Genomic DNA, 23407 nt, shown 5'->3' on the forward strand with positions numbered 1-23407 from the left:
ATCAGTTCTTAAGCTTTGTCACTAGACTAATCTATCCAGCTTTCCTCTTTTCCCCCTTCCTCCTCTACCTAGACCTGTATTATTATGTTTTAAGAGTTTTATCCATTGATGGACAGATACATAAATGTAAATATAGTCATTTATATGCAATAATATTCACACATACAAGTTCAAACATATCATAGACTCATAGAATCAGTACGGTTGGAAGGAACCACTGGAGATCATCTAGTCCCTGCTCAGCAGGGTCACCTAGAGCATGTTAGACAGGGTTGCATCCAGGCGGGCCTTGAAGATCTCCAGAGAAGGAGACTCCACAACCTCCCTGGGCAACCTGTGCCAGTGCTCTGTCACTCTCACAGGGAAGAAATTCCCCCTCACATCCAGGCGGAACTTCCTGTGCTTCAATTTCTGCCCACTGCCTCTTGTCCTGTCACATAGGACAACTGAAAAGAGTTTGTCCCCATCCCCTTGACACCCTCCCTTCAGGCACTTGTACACAATGATAAGATCCCCCCTCAGTCTTCTCTTCCCCAGGCTGAAGAGGCCCAGCTCTCGCAGCTGTTCTTCATAGGGCAGGTGCTGCAGCCCTCTGATCATCTTCGTAGCCCTACACTGGCCTCTCTCCAGGAGCTCCATGTCTCTCTTGTCCTGGGGAGCCCAGAACTGGACACAGGACTCAAGAGGAGGCCTCCCCAGGGCTGAGGGGCAGGATCACTTCCCTCGACCTACTGGCAACACTCTTCCTAATGCACCCCAGGAGACCATTGGCCTTCTTGGCCACAAGGGCACACTGCTGGCTCATGGTCAACTTGTCATCCACCAGCACTCCCAGGTCCTTCTCTGCAGAGCTGCTCTCAGAAGGTCAGCCCCCAGCTTGTACTGGAGCCTAGGGTTATTTCTCCCTAGGTGCAGGACTCTGCACTTGCCCTTGTTGAACCTCGGGAGGTTCCTCTCTGCCCAGCTCTCCAGCCTGTCCAGGTCCCTCTGAATGGCAGCACAGCCCTCAGGTGTGTCAGCCACTCCTCCCAGCTTGGTATCATCAGCAAACTTGCTGAGGAGGCACTCCATCCCCTCATCTAGGTCACTGCTGAAGAAGTTGAACAGGATGGGACCCAGTACTGAGCCCTGGGGGCTGCCACTAGCCACAGGCCTCCAACTAGACACCACGCCACTGATGATGACTCTGTGAGCTCTGCCTTTCAGCCAGTTCTCAATCCACCTCACTGTCGATTCGCCTAACCCACACTTCCTGAATTTCTCTAGGAGGATGTTATGAGAGACAGTGTCAAAAGCCTTGCTGAAGTCAAGGTACACCATGTCCACTGCTCTGCCCTCATCTACCCAGCCAGTCATTCCCTCATAGAAGGCTATCAGGTTGGTTAAGCAGGATTTCCCCTTGGTGAATCCATGCCCACATTTTCCCTAGTCCTCCTCTTGCTGCTTATGTATTTGAAGAAGCCCTTCTTATTGTCCTTAACATCCTTTGCCAGACTCAATTCCAGCTGGGCCTTAGCCTTCCTCACCGCATCTCTACATACTCTGACTGCATTCCTGTAATTCTCCCAAGTAGACTGTCCCCTCTTCCACATTCTGTATATTATTTTCTTCTGTCTGAATTTGGCCAGGAGCTCCTTGCTCACCCATGCAACTCTCCTGCCCCTTTTGCTGCACTTCTTACTCACAGGGATGTACCGCTCTTGAGCTTGGAGGAAGGGCTATTTGAATACTAGCCAGCTCTCCTGGACCGCCCTTCCTTCTAGGGCCTTAACCCATGAGATTCCTCCAAGTAGGTCTCTGAAGAGCCCAAAATCCACTCTCCTGAAGTCCAGGGTTGCAGTCCTGCTTGTTGCCTTAGTTCTTTCCTGCCGGATCCTGAACTCCACCATCTCGTGGTCTCTGCAGCCAAGGCTGCCCCCAATCTTCACATCTCTAACCAGTCCCTTTCTGTTGGTTAGGACAAGATCCAGCAGGACACCCTTTCTCGTAGGCTCCTCCAACATGTGTGACAAGAAGTTATCATCAGTGCATTGCAGAAGCCTCCTGGACTGTTTGTGCCCAGCTGTGTAGTCCTTCCAGCAGATGTCAGGGTAGTTGAAGTCCCCCATGAGAACCAGGGCCTGTGATCTTGAGGCTACCTCCAGCTGTCTACAGAAGGCCTCATCAAATTTCTCCTCCTGTCTGGGTGGCCTGTAGTAGACACCCACAACAGTGTCCCCCATGGTAGCCTGCCCGTTGATCTTTACCCATAAGCTCTCGACTGCCTCCTCCTCCTCCCCGCCTAGGCCGAGCTCGATGCATTCCAGTTGCTCTCTCACATAAAGAGCAACTCCACCACCTCGCCTTCCTGGCCTGTCTCTCCTAAAAAGGACATAGCCATCCATGACAGCATTCCAGTCATGTGAGCTGTCCCACCATGTCTCCGTGACTGCAACGAGATCATGGCCCTGAGATCGCACACAGATCTCCAGCTCCTCCTGTTTGTTGCCCATGCTGCATGCGTTGGTGTACATGCATTTCAAAGAGGTGGTCATGCCTGCAGGTTTCCCAGGAAGGGTGTACAGGGGTCCCCCGTAGCCATGTCCCAAATGCACATCCCCAGCTGCATGCACCCATTGGAGGCCCCCCCAACCCAGCTTGTGTTTTGTTGTTTTCCCGGTCTGTATGACACCCCCACTCCCCCTTCCTACCTAGTTTACATATGCATGTAAAGTCACAGAACAGCTGCTAACTGAAGTGCTGTTGTGATTTTGAGCATTTTTGTAGCCGTAGGGACACCCACTCACCTTCCCTACAATATTAGTGCAAGATTGCTCAGTCACATTTTAGAGGTGCCTGCAGTCTGCATGACTCCACCAGCATCAATGGATTTCTGCCTCTGAAGGATTTGCTCTATACTTACTGCCCATCTAGCTTGTCATTGAAATACAGTTTTGACAGCATAAACACATAAATGACTAGCAATAAGATGGGAGGAATAATAGAATTTACAGCAATCTTATAAATTTTTGCAGTATTATATTAACTCTGCTGGTACACCACTCCTTTGATCAAATAGCATTTCCTGCTTTTCAGATTCTCATTACACTAAAAATTTGTAGCAGAGCAGATAGATAATAAGCCTGTGACTTCTCAACTTGGAACTAAGTACTGTAAAACTTGGAAGAGATTATAAAATTCTATAGTATTTAGCATTACATTTTGTTACTCTAACCATGGTTTGGGGTGTCATCTTCTGTGTAAAGTGTGTGAATGTGTTTTGGTACTTTCAGGAAACATCACAGACAGTCCTAAAAAAGTGATGATCTGGGAGAGTAGGTAGGACTAATATCTTGATTTTCATCCAGAAACAAATGGAAAGTTAGAAAAAAATGATGAAAAACCAAAATGCCAACATATTGACAGATCTGGAGTTTATGAACTGAACTTGACTGTTGGACATTCATAGGATTTGTAATATGCTAACTTTGAGATGAGTCACAGCCACACAGTCTTCTCTACAAGACAGATGTTGCTTGTCATCAATGCCAAGATAGTAGAGTGTATTTCTTCCTGCTGCTATCTACTACTCAAGGAACAAAATATAAACTTGCTAATCCTTATGGCTTATTTTGACAGAGCAGAGAATACAATGCTTTCTCTTTTAATAACTGATAACGATACAGAAGGAAGTGACTTTCATGGAGATTGTGCGATGTCATCTCAGTTTCTTTGTGTTCCCAGCAATATTCACGTACCTTATGGTGTGAAAGGTGTTTGGCTATTGAGTATGTAAGAGCAGTTAATCTAAAAAACAAACATTTTCCTTCAATGAGGTATTCATTTCCCATTTTCAGTGAAGTCACTGGGCAAATGACCTTGAACAAGAATGTTTGTCTGCCTCCTGGCTCCCATTCCTGACTTTATAGCACTCACTGCTGCCCATCCTATTCATCCCTGGGAGCCAGCAGGCACCAGCCCATTAAGGGGAGCAGGGAACAAAAGAAGCTACAGCACATTTTCAAGGGGGGGGCAACTTTTTAGTACAGATTATGATTTCTCAAGGCTTTTGGCAGGCAATTGGCATGATGTTATTGCAAAACATCATTGGGAGGTCAGACCAAGTTCTTGGACAGGATTTAATGAGCTACTGATATGTTATCTAACCACTTTTCTTCTAAAATCATCTAGTCCCTGTATTACTGTAAGTGATACTAAACTTTCATAAGCAAGCAATAGGGGGAATAGGATCTATTGCGGATGTAAGATTTTTTAATCTTCATTGAATTGTGTATTTAAAAACACCACTTGAATGGTTTTCTGTGGAAATCTGAATGTAATGTTTGGTTCCAGGAGAACTTTGCATTTGCTTATTTACACGTTTGTGTGATAAACTGTAATTCAAAGCAAACATGAAAATGAAAACATTTGTTCTCCCATAAACATTTTTAATTATTGACAATACTCTTAGGATTCTTCTTCAAATTTGGAATAAGCTGTTTTGATCCTATCCAAGGGAGGATCTTAGGGAGTTTCTTTCCAAGAAGTCCCACCCGGAGAAATCTACAAAAAAATTGAAAAGATTGTTAAGTCCTCTCTTTTTCACATATTTTACTGAATACACTGAAATACAACAAACTGAGTATATTAGACAGAAGATTCAGTATGCATATTGTGCTTTTATCTCTATAGTAAAAGTATGGGAATTGAAGAATAAATGTAATATGTAGGAGGATCTTCTGATCCTTCCTTTTAGTAAGGAAGGTACTATTATACTAGAGTAAATGGGGTCACAGTTGTTTAAAATCAAGGGATACAAGTTTTGAATCAGGCAACTTAATTGGCAATGGTATTAAAGTAAGAGTTAATGTAATTTTAAAATTATTTAAAGTTTCAGAATATTTTTAAACAAAGATCACAGCATGTAATATGTATCCGGAATTAAGAACTAAGCAGCAAATCAGCACACAAGGAAACTCTGGTGTCAGTTGTGTGTACGCTGAGACAGTGCTGTCATGCCATGAAAACTGTTTTTAAATAGAGAAATAGTGTATTTGTATGACTTGCTTTAAAGTAGAGCTGGGTTTTCAGTCAGCAACATCTGCTAGATTGTGGGTGATACTAGATCATGGCAATATGGTTAAGTTTGTGTGTTTGTATATACTTATGTTATGGGGAAAGAGAATGTGTTTCACTGCCAAAAAAGGAGGCAAGAAGGAAAGAGTGAAAAGAGCTCCTCAGCAAAGAGAAATTCATCAACGTTGACACTGGAGCTACATCCTTAGCCAGCAGATATTGAATGGTGTGAAGAACCGAGCCTAGTTCTCCACTTCATTCTTCTGCTTTTACATGATTCAACTGGTCATCTTAAAAATTGCACATCATCTAGTTCACTATGTGAGCTAGTGTATTTAAGCCTTATCACAGGCCAAATATTAAATTTATGCTTCACAAGTTTTGATTTTTTTTGTATTCTATTGGAATGACCAATCTTAGAGATAGATGATCTAGATATTATTTTTGTAGTGTTGCTTCATTGCAAAGAGAAAACTGAAAATTTCACCCAGTAAGAATGACCAGTGTTTTATATGCTTTCTTTTTTCTTAAGTCAGCTTTTCCACATGCTCGCTTTCCCTTTTCCTTCATCCTTCCCACATCCCCTCAGTGCTCCACCCATCCCAATTGTCCTCCCAGCGGGAGCCTTCCTTGTGCTACTGAATATCCAGTACAAGAGTTACACTTAGAAAAACTGCTACTTCCCTTACTGCTTAGCAGTACTTCCCCCATCATACTATTCCTTGAGTGGTTGCAGGAGGTCTCTTTCAGTAGCAAACTTTTCACATTCACTGCTAAAAGTGTCAGGAGAAGTCTTCCCTTCTATGATGAGACGGATAGAAGAAGAAACGTTCACTTGCCAGTCACACCAAGGGACTCGCCTGGTAGGCAGAGCAGCAGCAGTAAAACTTATTTCCTTACCCAATAGCTATGTAGGCTCCCAATACATTAATACTGCCAAGTTTTGTTAAGTTTGTAAATTTTTTTCACAGACATAACCAGCATATAGGATGGGATAGTTTAACCCCAGTTAAAGGTTCCTGTGTAGCTTAAGTTTCATATAGCTTCACTTTCTAATACTTAACGTTTTTAATTTACAGTATTCTCTATTTCTCACAAGAGAATGAAAACAGTATTGGTAACTTTAGCTCTCTGACTCATCCATCAGTGATGATGGGGTGAACATAGTCTTCTAACTCATTCACTTTCTGTGGTCCAGTGTTCAGCCACGGCTTTCTTGGCTTGTGCCTACTCTATCTGTGACTTCCAGTTGGTCTCTTCTTATCCAAGCATGGGACAAGCCCAGGAATGTTTAGCCTCCAAGATCATTTGCAGGAGATGCAGTATAATCAGAATTGCTTTTACTCTAGCTCCATCTTCAGTGAAGTTTAGACTGAATACAATAAACTAGGCTGAAATATTAAAATAGTTCACTTACTGCACATCCTATTTCCTGAAGCAGACCCTCAGGTGATAAAAATTTCAATGCTTTTAATGGAGCACTGGCAATTTACATTAAGCAATGATCCTAAAGACTTAAAATATATGTGCAAATTTCACAAAAGCTAATCTCACAGCTTTTGGATGTTGGATGTTGGACTTAATGAGAAGTAACAGAGAGGGACACCTCTGAGTTTACTACAGTTCTGCTAATAGAAGTCTGAACATACACCAGTGATGTCAACACAGTGTCAGTCCTAAAGAGATCTTTTTTATCATGAATAATTCTATGAAAAAAAATGTAGGAGAAAATAACAGCTAATGACCTGAAAGAAGGCTAAAAAAGTATATCAGGCTATACATAGGTCATAAAAAATATCTATGTCTTGAGAATCCAGACTGCTTTCACCTTGCTGGTATCAGCTATAAAAATATTAGATAAAGGTCAGACACCTAGTAAATCTAATTCTACCTCAGGATCTGCCTTCACAAATGAGAGCCTTCTTATGTTTTACAGCTAAAGAGAATTGTACTGTATGCACTTCTGACAGAGAGAAAAATGGAAAACTACAATTTTCGGTTCCATTGGGGCATTTGCAAAAACAGGGACCTGTAAAAGGTTTTCATCCTCATTTATTTCTTCTCCACCTAGTGGGAATTCAGTGTTATTCATCCAAAATATACATCTTGAACTAGCTTGAAATCTTCTTGAGAGGTTTAGATGGGATCTATAGAAACAATACTTGGAAACAAGGTGAAAATTTTTTCAAAGGTTTTCAGACACATATTCATGCACTTTTTTTCTCACTTTGTCAAGAGAGGCTTGACATTGTTCTTCAGTGACGGAAACTTCTAGCTTAATTCATCAATATGTATTCTAGTTATGTAGGTGATGAGAGGTGATTTGTCAGACACATTTATGACTTCTCATTTAGAAGTACATCAGATATTGCATCAACCTCCCACACAGATGTAAAAATATGAAAATTGGAGGTATAAAGTCAGAAGAAAAGCAATAGAATGGCTCATGTGTCATAGGGTTGGCAGCAGCATAGTTAAGGTAATGTGACAGACTTCAGTATGTCCAGAAATGTGAAAATAAAATTACATGTCCCTAAGAATAAGAATTAATCAACCTAGGAATATTCAAGTATATTTCTTCTTCACGTTATCTTCTGTCTCAAAGCATAAGATCACAACATTAAGAAAAGAGCTGGACAAAGTTCTTGTCTGAAAACTGAAATGCTGGAAAAATCATCTCACAAATTCCACCACAAAAAATCTTTGCTATGGGCAACATTCGACTCCTACCCAGCAAAAGCCAATACTGTTGACATCAACAAATGTTAGCGGTCTGTCCACTGTTAAAGTGTTCCGTCCAATGCAGTGTGAAGGAGAAGCTATCTGCTTGTAAGAAGTAATGGGAGGAGGATTTGTCTAATAGCTCTGCAAAAAAAGAAAAAGAAAAAGAAAAAGAAAAAGAGAAAAAGAGAAAGAGAAAGAGAAAGAGAAAGAGAAAGAGAGAAAGAGAAAGAGAAAGAGAAAAAGAAAAAGAAAAAGAAAAAGAAAAAGAAAAAGAAAAAGAAAAAGAAAAAGAAAAAGAAAGAGAAAGAGAAAGAGAAAGAGAAAGAGAAAGAGAAAGAGAAAAAGAAAAAGAAGAAAAAGCAAAGTAAAAGCAACCACTCATTACTCCTTTTCCTTTGTCTTCCTCCATCTCATTCCCATCTCCAGGAAAGTGGAGAAAAAGTTCTGAGAGTAAAGATAATATGTTTGAAGTAAGTTACTCTGCTAGTCTAGGGGCTGCTGAGAGAAAGGACTAAGGAAGATAATGGTTTCTTTTAGCACCAAAAGGGATTGACTGGTCAGTGTGTTAGGCTGCTGGCAACTGGAGAGTATAGGAATGGATTTGTTTAGTCTTGTCATTTGACTATACCCACTGTAGCTCATTAGGGAACAGTATCATTTATAATCATTTTCCATTTGTTAAAAACAAACAAAAAATGTGCCATGAAAACTTCCCAGAATATCTGTTTCTTATTTAAAGGGGGGAAAATAAGTAACTCACTCAAAAGGGAGGTCTCGTGTGTCAACAGATTCTGTCAGCAAGGAAAAACAGATTTGCCCCATAATACTCTTTAGGTACTTCTGAAGGATGTGGAAACAAGACTTGCGCTGAAAAGCAGAAAAGGGCAATGTGTAAGTGCAATGTGGCCATTATAGATTCAAAACTATATACAGAATCTGCATGTAGAACCATATATACAATTTCAGGGAGACTGCAGAAGGAATATATGAAGAAAAAAATAGCTTGCCAGTGTGCTAGGAAGATTTATATAAAACATTCCATTTTCATATTGTTAAGTGGAAAAATAGCTTACTGGAATGAACAGGCCTGGAACCTGGAAAAACTTCTTAATGTGCCCAAGTGGTCAGAAGACCACAATGTAAATATGTGCTCTAGATGAGAAAGATGGTATTTTAAAATGATTCCCTTATACTGAATTCTGTTACTCTAAAAACTTCACATTCACTGGTAAAAACAAATTCTGACCAAACCTTTTGCTTGACCTCCAAGCTCAGTGTAGCTTAAGATGGACAGACATGTTCTGTTGAATAATTATAAATTAAAGGATCATTCCAATCTGACATAAACAACCACAGCAACCTTATGAAGTTCAACAAGAACAAAAACCCTCCACCAGAAACAAAATAACCTCATGCATCAGCAAGGACTGGGAACTGACTGCCTGGGCAGCAGTTCTGCAGAAAAGGACCTGAGGGTCTTAGTGGACAGCAAGTGGAACGTGAACCAACAGTGTGCCCTGGCAGCAGTGAAAGCCAGCGGCACACTGGGCTATATTAATAAGAGCACAGTCAACAGGTCCAGGAAAGTGTTTCTTCACCTCTATGTGGTGTTTGTGAGGCTACATCTGAAGAACTATGTACTATGTACTATTGGGACTCCCCAGTACAAAAAGACATTGGCATACTGGAGCAAGTCCAGCAGTGAGGTACCAAGCTGGTGAGGGGCTGGAGGACAGGATGTATGTGGAGAGGCTGAGACCTGGGTTTGCTCAGTCTGGAGAAGAGAAGGGTTGGGGAATTGTCTTCAGCTACCTAATGGGAGAGTACAGAGCACATAGAGGTGCAAAGCAAAAAGACAAGAGGCAACAGACTCAAGCTATAGCAAGAAAAATTCCAGTAAGACGCAAGGAAAAATTTCTGCACAGTGAAGGTTATTGAACAGTGGAATACATTTCCCAGAAAGGCTGTGGAATTCTCATCCTTTTAGACATTCAAAATACAACTTTCTAAGGCATGGAGCAACCTAATCTAACTTTAAAGTATGATATAATTTCAAACTTGGCCATGCTTTGAGCAGGATTTTTGGACCAGGTGACCTCTAGAGGTCCTTTCCAATATAAATTATTCTGTGATGCTATCGCATGCATCTGAGACAGGACTACCATATGCTGCCAGTAAATCTTTATAGTATCACCTGCTAAGAAGTAAGTGAAGCACCTCCTTCCATTTTATAATGGTGGGATGCAAAAATATTCCATAGGGAATGGATGTTCCAACTTCTTCCAGACTTTTAAATTCAGCAGTACGGAACTGTGAACTGAATACTTTGTGAATATACAAATCTTATCAGAGCAAGATGATTTTGTAAGTCTGAAGATCTGAAAACAGTAATCATGGCTACAACAAATAAAACCATTTGAGAACACCTCACGTACATAGACACTGAAACTACTTTACCACTACAGAAGTTATTTTATCTGCTCCCAAATCTCTTTAACCCAGAGGGCTCTAGGCAGTTCTGAGCCTCCCTGGAGGTTTACCTGGCTCTAGAGGAAACTCAAGAGGTTTTTTTCTTTGCCCTAGTCATCCACTTGGCTCCTGAAACAGCAACCAAACATCAAAGACACTTTAAAACAAAGGTTTTGTTTATATCATTACTAAAAAGGATCAAACACGTAGAAATTACCAGAGCAAGGAATAAATCACCACTGGAAAGCCTATGGATGAAAGATGCCTTTCCAGCTGTATGAAAGATATCAGGAGGAGGTTAGACTAAGGCAGTATAAAATACCATTCTCCACCAGCAGATGACAGAGAGGCCTTAAATCTATAGGCAGACACTGTAAAGCTGCAGTAAAGAGTGTATCTGTGCGAATTTCTAAGGATGCAAATCACTACTGTAATGTTGGAATGCATGCGCCACAATTTTTTAATTCCTCATTTCCATGGTACACATGACCATGGCAGCTAATTGCTGATTTACAAAGGTGAAGCAACAAATTCAAAGGGATTTTCATCCTGGTGAGGATTAGTGTGCAAAACAAGCATATCTTGAATTATGTCATTAGGACCCTGCACTGCTGGCCTGCCCAGTGCAAACTACAAGAGTTTAGGAATTATTATTTGTTATCTAGGGAGCAGACCCAGCATGCAAGCAAGCACTTCAAAATACAGTGTGACATGCTCACTTCTCACAAAGCTGCTTTACAACCCACTGTGGATTAGAAATCAGATCAGAGATATCTGAATTGTGCTGATCACTAATCGTGCAAGTCAGCAGTTAAGTGGTTTTGAAAAGAAAAGTGAGCAACAAAAAAGCTCTTGTTGAGTATGTGGTGACACGCAGACAAAGATGTGAATGACTTTAGCGCTGAGCAAAAGTCATAGGAGGAAAGAAAAGAGATCAGTCAGAATCTGAGGTCTGCATGGATTGAGCATAAAGAATAGCAAGAGCTGAAGGAGAAGAGGAAGTTGGAGTGGTTTCAAAAGCAAAAGTAGTGTAGATTTTGAGGTTGGTAGAAGGGGAATATTTCATTGAATAGTGGATGAGATGGAGGAAGGTGAGGTGAGAGGCACAGAAGTCGAGATCATAGATAATACAAATACCCAGAGGCATTATTTCCATAGTTTGGATTCATCATCTTAAAGTCTCCTGAATCAATTTAGCCTTTTCACTGAATTTACCCTTCCCAAACATATGACTACTGGTGACAACTAAGGAAAGCACCTTAGCCACTCTGAGCTTCATATTGCCACAACTACAGCAGTAGGTGGGCCTTGGGGATGTCTAGAGAAGTAGCTATGTTAACATGTGAGTTGTGTTCATTCATTTAAGGAAATAATATCTGCTAACACATCCATAGCCACCAGAGAACACTTCAGACTTCAGACTATCAGGCCATACTTGAAGAAAGAACTTTTGGGTAGTCCTTACAACAAAATATATATTCACCAAAACTTATTTCATTCTGATCTAGAGAAATCATACGCCTTTCAAAGGATGAATTCTGAATCAAAGGTCAGAGTAAGTACAAAGCCCACAGTATTTGTGGTAAACAGCTCAACCAGCTCTGAAAATCATACAGACTAAACTGAACAGGGCAAACAATGTAGCCTTTTATTTGAACACATGCACTCAACCAACAAGTTTATAGCACTCAACCGTAAAAACAGCATTTTTACCTTAGGTAAATAGATAAAGTTCTTGCACTATTCCTTTATCTCCAGTGTGGTGTGTATGCTGCAAACATTGGACTAGTGGGCTGGGTTTTCACCTGGTGGAAATGGGAACCATTCCATTGACGTCAAAGATGCAAACCCCCGGCAACACCAACTGAGAACCTGGCCTGAAGCATTTTTTGACATTTGCTAAACGTTAAAATTTTTAATCTTTCTTCATTTTTTTCCAGAGAAACTGTCTGCCCAACTGCTGTTCCACTCATACTTACAAGTAAAATAGCCTGGGATCCAAGGTCATACTAAGAAAAAAGAAATTGGCTTCTTTTGCCAGCTGTTCAGAGGGAGCATTTAATAAATAAAGCCTCCCTCAGCTTCTCTTAGCTTTTAATTGCCTTATTTTCTTCTGAATCCCTTTAGTTTTAGTCACTTCTATAATTAACTTTCTACCGAACTCAGACTGACAATTGCAGCTGCCCAGTGAATTATGATATGCAGTATTTAAAAGGGCTTCTCAGAAAGAAGAAAATACTGAGATAACAGGGATCCCATTCCTATTTTACAGTGCCTTTTTTTGAAGCATACATCCTGGACCCTGACTTTGCAAGGTTCCCAAAACTTATTAACTTCTGCTCAAAAGGACACCAGATATGTTGGACTTACTATGCCTGCACCGTGTATTGATCTGCCCAAGTGCAAAGTGACTCCACACAGTCTCAGCAGCAAGACTGAACCTGCTGCCATACAGGGTAATTATTATGCCTATACAGGAAACATGCCCAGATCCTCAACACTGCTGTTGTAGTGTCTAAGGAACAAGAACAATCAATTACCTTGAATTGCCAGAAAGTATTTCCAGAAAAAGCCTGCATAAAACTCAGACTTACTTACTTTTTTAAGTGCTTTCCAAGCTAGGCCTTTCATTTTTGGGGGCTAAAATAAAATCAGGTTTTATACAAAATAATTAAAAAACAAAGCCAATTTAATTTAATAGTGATGTAGCCAGAAAAGCAAACAAACAAACACACAGAAAACTCCAAAATGCTTCAAAAACTTGTATTTGTTTAAAGGAAAGTCTATCTAGTTTCTTGGTTATATATCGTTATTGAATCAGATACCTACTTTTGAGATAATAAAGTAGAAGGAAAAGTACATTTTCGTATAAACTTGCTGACACATGGACCAGAAAATTTCAAAGATTAATTTTTCACAGTTCACCTTTATAACACCTACCCAAATGCCACCAGAAACAAAATACTGTTTCTGGTGAATTATTCATCCAGCTCAATATTATTTACATTAATAAAGAAAATGCAGTTATTTTTTCATGTATATTCCCCTAGGCAATTTCTTCTTAATCCCTTTTATCTATTACATCAAATTAGTCACTACAGTGTACCTGTCTTTGTCTTGAAGTTCATGTATCTTTAAAAAAAAACTGCAGTAGCCAAATTGCTTAATCACTTTTCTTCCTCTGTTTAATTTTCTGCACATTTGGTTACAGTCACTGAAAGAGGCGCAACCGCTTCTTCACACTGCTCTCCTCTTTTGGACACTTCTTCACTTAAACCCCCTCACCTAAAGAGTATTTATCCTCTTCAGAACACTCCTCCCCATCATAACGTAACTAAGCATTCGACAGCTTCCTCATCACGCAAGAGATTTGTTTGTTCTTGTCTGCATTGTTTTTAAAGTTGCGGAAAAAAATGAAGGAAGCACAGACTGGCTGAAGATATACAGTTTATTCTTGAAGAATTCAGATTTTATTAGCGCTGTCCATTATTTGACTCCATAACTCAGTACAAAATGGGACAAAATAAGACATTCAGAATTTCCCACAAAATGGCGAAAAATGATTTTTAATCAATTGACATTTTTTGTTTTGATAAAGCTGAGGCATTACATTCTGGTTTTGATTTTTTTCATGGTATGTGACATATGAAAAAATAAAACCATAAACTAAAAATTGTTTTGAAAACTGAAATCAAAGCATTCCATTTCCAACAGAAATGACCAATTCTTGTCTTTCATAACTGATACTTCAACAAATGTCCATGGAAGGTTTCAATGTTAATGAAATCTCATTGTCTAGCAGAAATAGGAGCCATTACAACATGCTCCTCCAACCAAATATCACTCTGATCTTCAAAAAAGGCAAGAAGGAGGAACTACAGGTTGGTCAGCCTCACTGGAAAGCCTCCCCCGAAAGGTGATGGAGCAACTAGTGCTGGATACCATTTCCAGGCACATAAAGGACGAGAAGGTGATCAGTACATAGGCTGTAGTAGTCAGCACGGATTCACAAGGGGAAATCATGCTTAACCAACCTGATAGCTTTCTATGATGGGATGACTGACTGGGGAGATGAGAGGGAAGCAGTAGATGTCATCTACCTTAACTTCAGTAAGGCTTTTGACACTGTCTCCCATAATATCCTCATAGGCAAGCTGATAAAATACAGGCTAAATGAACAGACAGTGGAAAACTGGCTGAGCTGCTGGGCTTACAGAGGTTGTGATCAGGGGCATGAAATCCTGCTGAAGTCACTAGTGGTGTAACTCAGATGTTGATACTGGGCCCAACACTGTTTAACACCCTCATTAATGATCTGGATGAAGGGCCAGAGTGCATCCTCAGCAAATTGCTGATGATACAAAACCAGGAGGAGTGGTTGATACACCAGAGAACTATGCTGCCATTCAGAGGGACCTTAATAGGCCGGAGAGATGGCAGAGAGGAACTTTGTGAAGTTCAACAAGGGTAAGTGCAGAAGAATTCCTAGGAGGAACAACCCCAGACATCAGGACAGGCTGTGGGCTGACCTGCTGGAAAGCAGTTCTGCAGAGAAGGACCTGGGAGTTCTGGTGGACAACATGTTGACTATGAACTAGCAATGTGCCCTGGTAGCAAAGAAGGCCAATGGTATCCTGGGATGCATTAGAAAGGGTTTTGCCAGGAGGTGGAGGGAGGTGATGCTCTCCTTCTTCTCAGCTCTAGTGAGGCCTCACCTGGAGTACTGGGTCCAGATCTGGTCTCCCCAGTACCAGAGAGATTTAGAGCTACTGGAGTGAGTCTAGTAAAAGGCTGCTAAGATGATTAAGGGACTGAAGCATCTCTCATATGAGGAAAGGCTGACAGAGATGGAGAAGAGAAGGGTCTGGGGGCATCTTATCAATGTGTACAAATATCTGAAGGGAGAGTGTAAAGAAGATAGAGATGGACTTTTTTTTCCGGGGGTGCTCAGTGACAGGACAAGGAGCAACAGGGCAAAAGGAGCAAAACTGAAATATGGAAAGGTCAGTCTTAATAGAAGGAAAAAACTCTTTACTGTGAGGGTGACAGAACACTCAAATAAGTTGGCCAGAGAGGTTGTGGAGTCTCCATCCTTGGAGATTTTTCACAGTCCTGGACAACATTGTAGCTGAACTTGCTTGAGCAGGGAGGTGATCTCTAAAGATACCTTCCAACCTGCACTATTCTGATTCTGTGTCCAAGTCTCTCTACTTTTCAGCGGCAATCTCCCCCAGTACCTGCTCTAGTATTCAGATTCCCATTTTCATTAGACATCTGCAGCAGTTCATGTCAGAACTTTTTCTTTAGTCTGTCTTTATAGTCAGTCATCTCTGGCTGGCATGTCTTCTCTAGGCATCTAATTTAGAAGAGGATGACCTTAGAAGTACCTGTTTCTTTCCAGTGAGCTGCATGACCAGAGTAATTATGTCAGATCAGGTATTAATATCACAAACATGCAAGTAGGGGTGTTTGTAGCAGGACAATAACAGCAAGTACAAGTGAGAGAGGAAGAAAAAAAAAAACAAAACAACAAAAAAGAGGCCAACCAGTACTAGTCTGAAATTTTTTGAGTTCTAAATAGCAAAATTCTTAATGTTTTAAATCTCCCTGAACTCTGTCAGAGCAGACTGAAATATATGCTAAGTGATTTCTATGATCTGGCCTTCTCATAGATTCTTTATGTAGCCTACTTCCAATCTACAGCGTTTACAGAAATAACACTTTCGAGCTACTTTGTTAAAAGGACATGAAGACAATATTATTAGCTTAGACCAAATGCCCATCTGACCCAGGAAGCAAGGTTGATAGTCAATGCTAAGAGAAATAAAATAGGAATGGAGTGTGCAGAGGATCTATCCCTTGATATCACCCTTATCCCTTCTCTCTTCCCCCAAGCGGCTCATATTCCATGGGACTTCCTCAAGCAGATGTTGATGTAACAGTAAATGTCAATTCACAACTCCCCCCTTTTTTTTTTAAATTTATTGTATACTTTTGGCCACCACAGCAATGTGTAGACATGAATTCTACAGCCTAATTATGCTTTTCATTCTTTAAAAACTCAAGGGTTTGTTCTCTCTTTATTTTTTAACTCACACGCAGTCTTGAGGCCAAAATCCCGACTGCAAGAACTGCCACTTAAAAATAAAAATAGGCTAAGAAATCACCCAAAGCTCTCAAGATCTCTGCCAGACATCTCATCCAGCGAGATCTTGGGCACTGCAAGACACTTTCAGCTATGAAGTAACACTAATTGCATATCGAAGCAGTCAGTTTTTTGACCTTTCCATGCTCATTCCTATTTTCAGGGTGTTTCCCGAGATATTACTTCTCCCATTCCTGTTCTGTTTAATAGTAGATAAATAAATAACCTGATTTCTCTAGCAAACCCCTGGCCTCAGCCCAGGGGCAATAGAGGCAAGGAGTGAAATACGGTTATACTGTTGACCTGCTGCTACACCTTGCGGCTGTTTAGGACAATATGTTGTTGGAGTTCTTTGGAGGTACATACCCAAAGAGAAGAGCTTGATTTCAACCCACTTCCTTGGAAAGAACTTGTAACTCCTGCAGTTACACATGATATATCTCAGCGTGGGTAGGACTGAAGACTTCTTAAGCTCAAGGAAATTATTAGGGGATTGGTTTAAAGTTAAGGGATAAGATTATCTGCAGCTGCAAATCAGCTTTCTCTATTGATATTAGGGAAGGTTTTGACATATTGTATTTATACATTTTTCTTGACACAGACTTTTTCAAAATATCCCTCAATTTTGGCTTATTTTAATTCTGAAATATCCTTACATTCTTTTCTTTTTGGACTGACTTAGGAGGACTAGTGCTTTTTTGGAGCATTTGGGGAGGTTACTTTGGGAGATAAAATGACATAGGATACAATATAAGCAGCTTTATGTATATAGACATCTTGACTCAATGCTCACTGGGTTAGGTGTATAGTAAAGGCCAGCAGAGCACTGCACTGTGGAACAAGGCCAATATTTTGCAAATGACACGGAAGCTATAATATTAACACATTTGCACACATGAGTCACTAAAATATTATTTCTTCGTTCACAGCCTCATCTCAAGTCATCATTGTTACAAAGAGCCTTTTGTCTCCAAGGCCCTATTCTGAATGCTATACAAGTTGGTAGCAAATAAAGTAGCTACACAGCTGCTGGCACTCACTGGCTTATATAAAATTAATTGCATACCGTCACATATTTTTAATGATATGGCATGAAAATATGATGCTGCCTGATCCTTTTCTGTCAGCAATTGTACCTAGTTAACCATGAAACCATTTCAGAATACTTTTTTACAGTGTTTAAGGCCAGAGGAGACCGATGGATGACCTGTTCTGACCTCCTCCGTGTCACAGGTGATTGCATTCCAGTAAGTTATCTTTGTATTGAGTTCAGAAACACAGAAACAACATAAGCATTTTTGTCCCCAAAGCCTAGATAATTTGATATCACTGATGAACAAAAACATCTGATGCTAAAGGCCTTTCTGATGGAAAGGAGCTGACAGGTGAAAATTACTTGCTCCAGCACAACATATCTCACCTGGCGAAGGTGGGGAGAGGTGGTGCAGGAGGAATGACGTGCCTCACAAACTCCCTGAGGACACTGACCAGAGGGAAAATTCTTTCCCAGTCCCAAATCTAACAGCAGTCATTGGCAGGATGATTTTTAAGGTCATCCTCAGCATTATCTACTCAGGCACTCAGTCCCTAGTAATAGCTATTCCAAGTTTTTTCTTCCCGTATCAACAGGAAAAGATACCTTATTATTAGAGTGGACTTGTCTAAAGTGAACTTCCAGCCAGTATGTCTTGGAAGGTTTTGCAAACTAGACTGCAAGGCTGCAAAATTTGCTTTCTACCTGACATTAATACAGTGTCTAGTTTGCCTCTCCGTATTCCCTTGATTAAATCAGAAAGAGTAACCTTAAATGCCTTAAGCTTCATAGAAGAAGGAGTTTTCTCCTCAGACTCTTGACTGTTTTGTAGTAATTTTCTAAACTCTTGAACTCACATTCCCCATCCTTCAGTATGTCTGGTTATCAGGATTAGACTAATAGCATCTTACCAAAGCTGTATTTACAGGCAAGAACAGTATATTTCTACAGGTATTTCTACTACCTTTTTATACAGCCAAAAAATTGTACCAGTCCTATCTGACCCAGCCATGCCATGGAGGCATTTATCTAAAATATATAAGATTTTGGTTCCTAAGAGAAAGTCTCTCATCTCTTAATTCAACATCTGAGTTTGATATGGAGGTGGCACGAAAATTAGAAGTGTAAAGTAAATTAGAAGTGACATTTTTCTTAATTTCTTTTGTTGAACTACATGAACATATGTTACCATCCTGGAATGAATCAATATTTTAATAGCACAGTTCTATGCATATAGTGTAACTTTCTTATTTATAAAATGTAAGTGGATGTGTGATTCTTGTGTAAAAACCTGGAGCTATTTTTATTATACAGAAATGCTTATCTGCCTTTCTTATGCTTCTGCTTGCTAAAAAACACATTCTTTCTTCTTCATCATGATTTTAACCTACTCTGTGGTACTCAGAACAACTCCTTTCAGAAACTTGAAACGTTTCTTTTGTCTAGTTCACAAGACCATCTAACTTCATTTAAATTTAGAAACAAATTCAAACAGGTATACAAAGAAACTTCACCCTTCCAATTAGCACCATACAGTGTGATGCATGAGCCCACGTTAAGTAACTTGGTTACTACTACATAATCATACAGATGCCTTCAGGGAAGCCAGGGGAGGTCTATGCCTCTTCCTGGATCCTTCCTGAGGTCCATCTTTGACAGAAAGCAGGCAACATCAAAAAAGTAGGATTGTCCAATTACCTGGAAAATAGTATGTCAGCGGTTCTGGACTGCAGTTGAGGACCACAGTTCAACCCATAGCACTGTTTCTTTTCACCGCTAAGCAATCCTAGTGGTGTAGAAAAGCAAGGGAAGGTACATTTCAAAGAGAAAGGAGGGAGGCAGGGCTCATGCCTTGCTTTAGGGGTGTGCCAAGTGCAGAGGAGCTGAAGATGGGACTGAGTAGCTCTTAGCCACATGAGCTACCACCAAATCTGCAGGGAAGACATGAGTCACTCTCATGGGACCAGCGAGAGACTGCCAGAATTAGCATCCTGTCTACAGTTTAAAAGAAAAAAGGTGGGTCCCCTTGACTGTAGTAGTTTATACAGCATCCTGCTTTTCCTTCTGAAGTAATATTTTTATTTGCCTCAGTAAATCATCCATCATGATATTTTTTTCCAGCATGTTATTATCATCTATCTATGTCTATTTTTTAAGTGATTTTTTTTAAAAAAAAAAAAAAAAAAAAAAAAGCTTTTTAGCAGGTATTGTGCTTCCTCTCACACTTCTAGTAAGAGTCTGTAACCTTCCTGCTTACAAATAAACTGAACGGAAACACATACAAATGAGCAATGTTTCAGGCTAAGGTTCAAGGAACTGAAGGAGCTGTATTCACCTTATTTTCTTTTTACTCTTATTGATTAAAGAACTTAAAACTCGTGTTACTAGGAATAGCTAAATTCATCAGAGAAAAGCCAAGCTTGTACAAACAGGAAACACTGACCTCAATGGGTCTCAGCGGATTTTAATTTTTACAACATTATTACTATTTTAAAGATGAGAGCACACTAGCTTTACAGGTAGGTAATTTACAGATTTATTCCAGGGACAATTACCAGGGTATTTTCGCCACTGCAGACAGCAATGGCCTGGTGGTCCACGGACATGCTGGATATTAGAGTTAGGGTTAGGCTTAGGGTTAGGAAAGAGAAAAAGCGTACAGCCCCACATGGAGTACAGGTGTGGAGCGCAACGCAAGGGAAATGTGAGGCTTTATCTCCTTCCTAACCCTAATCCTAACACTAAAACTAACCCTAACCCTAACCCTAATTCTAATATCCAGCACGTTCATAGACCAAAAAGATGATTGCTGACTGCAGAAAATATCCTAGGAGCGATATTCCTGCAGCCTCACATTTCCTTTGCGTTGCTCTCCACACATCCACTCCACATGCGGCTCTACGCTCTACTCTTTCCTAACCCTAACCCTAACCCTAACACCCAACTCGTAGTAGATCACAAGGATCACTGCTGTCTTCAGTGCAGAAAATATCTTGCGAGCAATATTCCTGCAGCCTCACATATCCTATGCCTTTCTCTTCACACATCTACTCGACGTGGGGCTCTAGGCTTTACCTCTTTCCTACCTCTAACCCCAACCCTAAGCCTAACCCTAACACTAACACTAAAAAACAGCATGGCCGTAGACCACAAGGGCCATTGCTGTATTCAGTGAATATTCAGCAATATTCCTGCAGCCTCACATTTCCTTTGCCTTGCTCTCCACACATCCACTCCACGTGCGGCTATACGCTTCACCCCTTTCCTAACCCTACCCCGAATGCGAACCTTAACCCTAATACCCAGCATGACCTTAGACCACAAGGATCATTGCTATCCTCAACATAGAAAATATCCTGGGAGCAATATTCGTGCAACGTCACATTTCCTTTCCTTGCTATCCACACATCCACTCCACATGCGGCTTAACGCTTTCTCTCTTTCCTAATCCTAACCTTAACCCTAACCCTAACCCTAACCCTAACCCTAATGCTAATACCCAGCATGGCCGTAAACAAGGACCATTAATGTCTTGAACGCAGAAAATATCCTGTGAGCAATATTCCGGCAGCCTAACATTTCCTTTCCCTTGCTCTTCACACATCCACTCCACATGTGGCTGTACGCTTTACCTCTTTCCAAAACCTAACCCTAACCCTAAACCTAACCCTAATACGAATACCTAGCAAGACCGTAGACCACAAGCACCACTGCTATCCTCAATGCAGAAAATATCCTGTGAGCAATATTCCTGCAGCCTCACATTTCCTTTGCCTTGCTCTCCACACATCCACTCCTCATGGGCCTCAAGGCTTTACACTTTTCCTAACCATTAGCCTAACACCCGGAATGTCTGCAGAACACTGGGACCATTGATGTCCTGAGTAGACTAAATATCCTGTGAGTAATATTCCTGCAGCCTTACATTTCCTTTGCCTTGCTCTCCACACATCCACTCCACGTGGGGCTCTACTCTTTATCTCTTTCCTAACCCTAACTCTAACCCTAACCCTAACACTAATGCTAAAACACAGCATGGCCGTAGAGCATTAGGACCATTGATGTCCTGAGTGGAGTAAATATCCTGTGAGCAATATTCTTGCAGCCTCACATTTCGTTTGCCTTGCTCTCCACAAATCCACTCCAAGTGGGGCTCTACTCTTTATCTGTTTCCTAACCCAAACCCTAACCCTAACCCTAACCCTAATACCAATACTGAGCATTACCGTAGAGCACTAGGAATACCACTGTCCTGAGTGGAGTAAATATCCGGGGAGCAATATTCCTGCAGCCTCACATCTCCTTTGCCTTGCTCTCCACACATCCACTCCACATGCGGCTTCACGCTTTCTCTCTTTCCTAATCCTAACCCTAACCCTAACCCTAACCCTAATGCTAATACCCAGCATGGCCGTAAAGCACAAGGACCATTAATGTCTTGAACGCAGAAAATATTCTGTGAGCAATATTCCTGCAGCCTCACATTTCCTTTGCCTTGCTCTTCACGCATCCACTCCACGTTTGGCTCTACTCTTTATCTCTTTCCTAACCCTAAGCCTAACCCTAACCCTAACCCTAATGCTAATACTCAGCATGGCCCTAGACCACAAGCACCACTGCTATCCTCAATGCAGAAAATATCCTGGGAGCAATGTTCCTGCAGATTCACATTTCCTTTGCCTTACTCTCCACACATCCACTCCACATAGGCCTCTAGGCTTTAACCTTTTCCTAACCATAAGCCTAATCGTTAGCCTAACACCCAGCATGTCTGCAGAACACTGAGACCATTTCTGTCTTCAATGCAGAAAATAACCTGGGAGCGATATTCCTGCAGCCTCACATTTCCTTTGCCTTGCTCTCCACACATCCACACGACGTGGGGCCCTACGCTTTATCTCTTTCCTAACCTTAACCTAAACCCTAACCCTAATGCTAATGCTATTCCTAAGCATGGCCCGAGACCACAAGCGACATTGCTGTCCTCAGTGGAGTAAATATCCTGGGAGCAATATTCCTGCAGCCTCACATTTCCTTTGCCTTGCTCTCCACACGTCCACTCCACGTGGGGCTCTACTCTTTATCTCTTTCCTAACCCTAACCCTAACCCTAACCCTAACCCTAACCATAACCCTAAAGCTCATACTGAGCATGGCCCTAGACCACACGCACCATTGCTGTCCTCACTGCAGAAAATATCCTGGGAGCAATATTCCTGCAGCCTCACATTTCCTTTGCCTTGCTCTCCACACATCCACTCCACATGGGCCTCTACGCTTTACCCCTTTCCTAACCCTAACCCTAACCCTAACCCTAATGCTAATACTGAGCATGGCCCTAGACCACAAGCACCATTGACATCTTCAATGCAGAAAATATCCTGGGAGCAATATTCCTGCATCCTCACATTTCCTTTGCCTTGCTCTCCACACATCCACTCCACATGGGCCTCTACGCTTTACCCCTTTCCTAACCCTAACCCTAACCCTAACCCTAACCCTAACCCTAACCCTAACCCTAACCCTAACCCTAACCCTAATTCTCTTACTCAGCATGTCCCTAGACCACAAGCACCATTGATGTCTTCAATGCAGAAAATATCCTGGGAGCAATATTCCTGCAGCCTCACATTTCCTTTGCGTTGCTCTTCACGCATCCACTCCAGGTTTGGCTCTACTCTTTATCTCTTTCCTAACACTAACCCTAACCCTAACCCTAACCGTAATGCTAATACTCAGCATGGCCCTAGACCACAAGCACCTTTGATGCCTTCAATGCAGAAAATATCCTGGGAGCAATATTCCTGCAGCCTCACATTTCCTTTGCCTTGCTCTCCACACATCCACTCCACATGGGCGTCTACGCTTTACCCCTTTCCTAACCCTAAACCCTAACCCTAACCCTAATGCTAATACTCAGCATGGCCCTAGACCACAAGCACCATTGATGTCTTCAATGCAGAAAATATCCTGGGAGCAATA

This window comes from Rhea pennata, chromosome 3, assembly GCF_028389875.1.
Source record: "Rhea pennata isolate bPtePen1 chromosome 3, bPtePen1.pri, whole genome shotgun sequence".
NCBI lineage: Eukaryota > Metazoa > Chordata > Aves > Rheiformes > Rheidae > Rhea > Rhea pennata.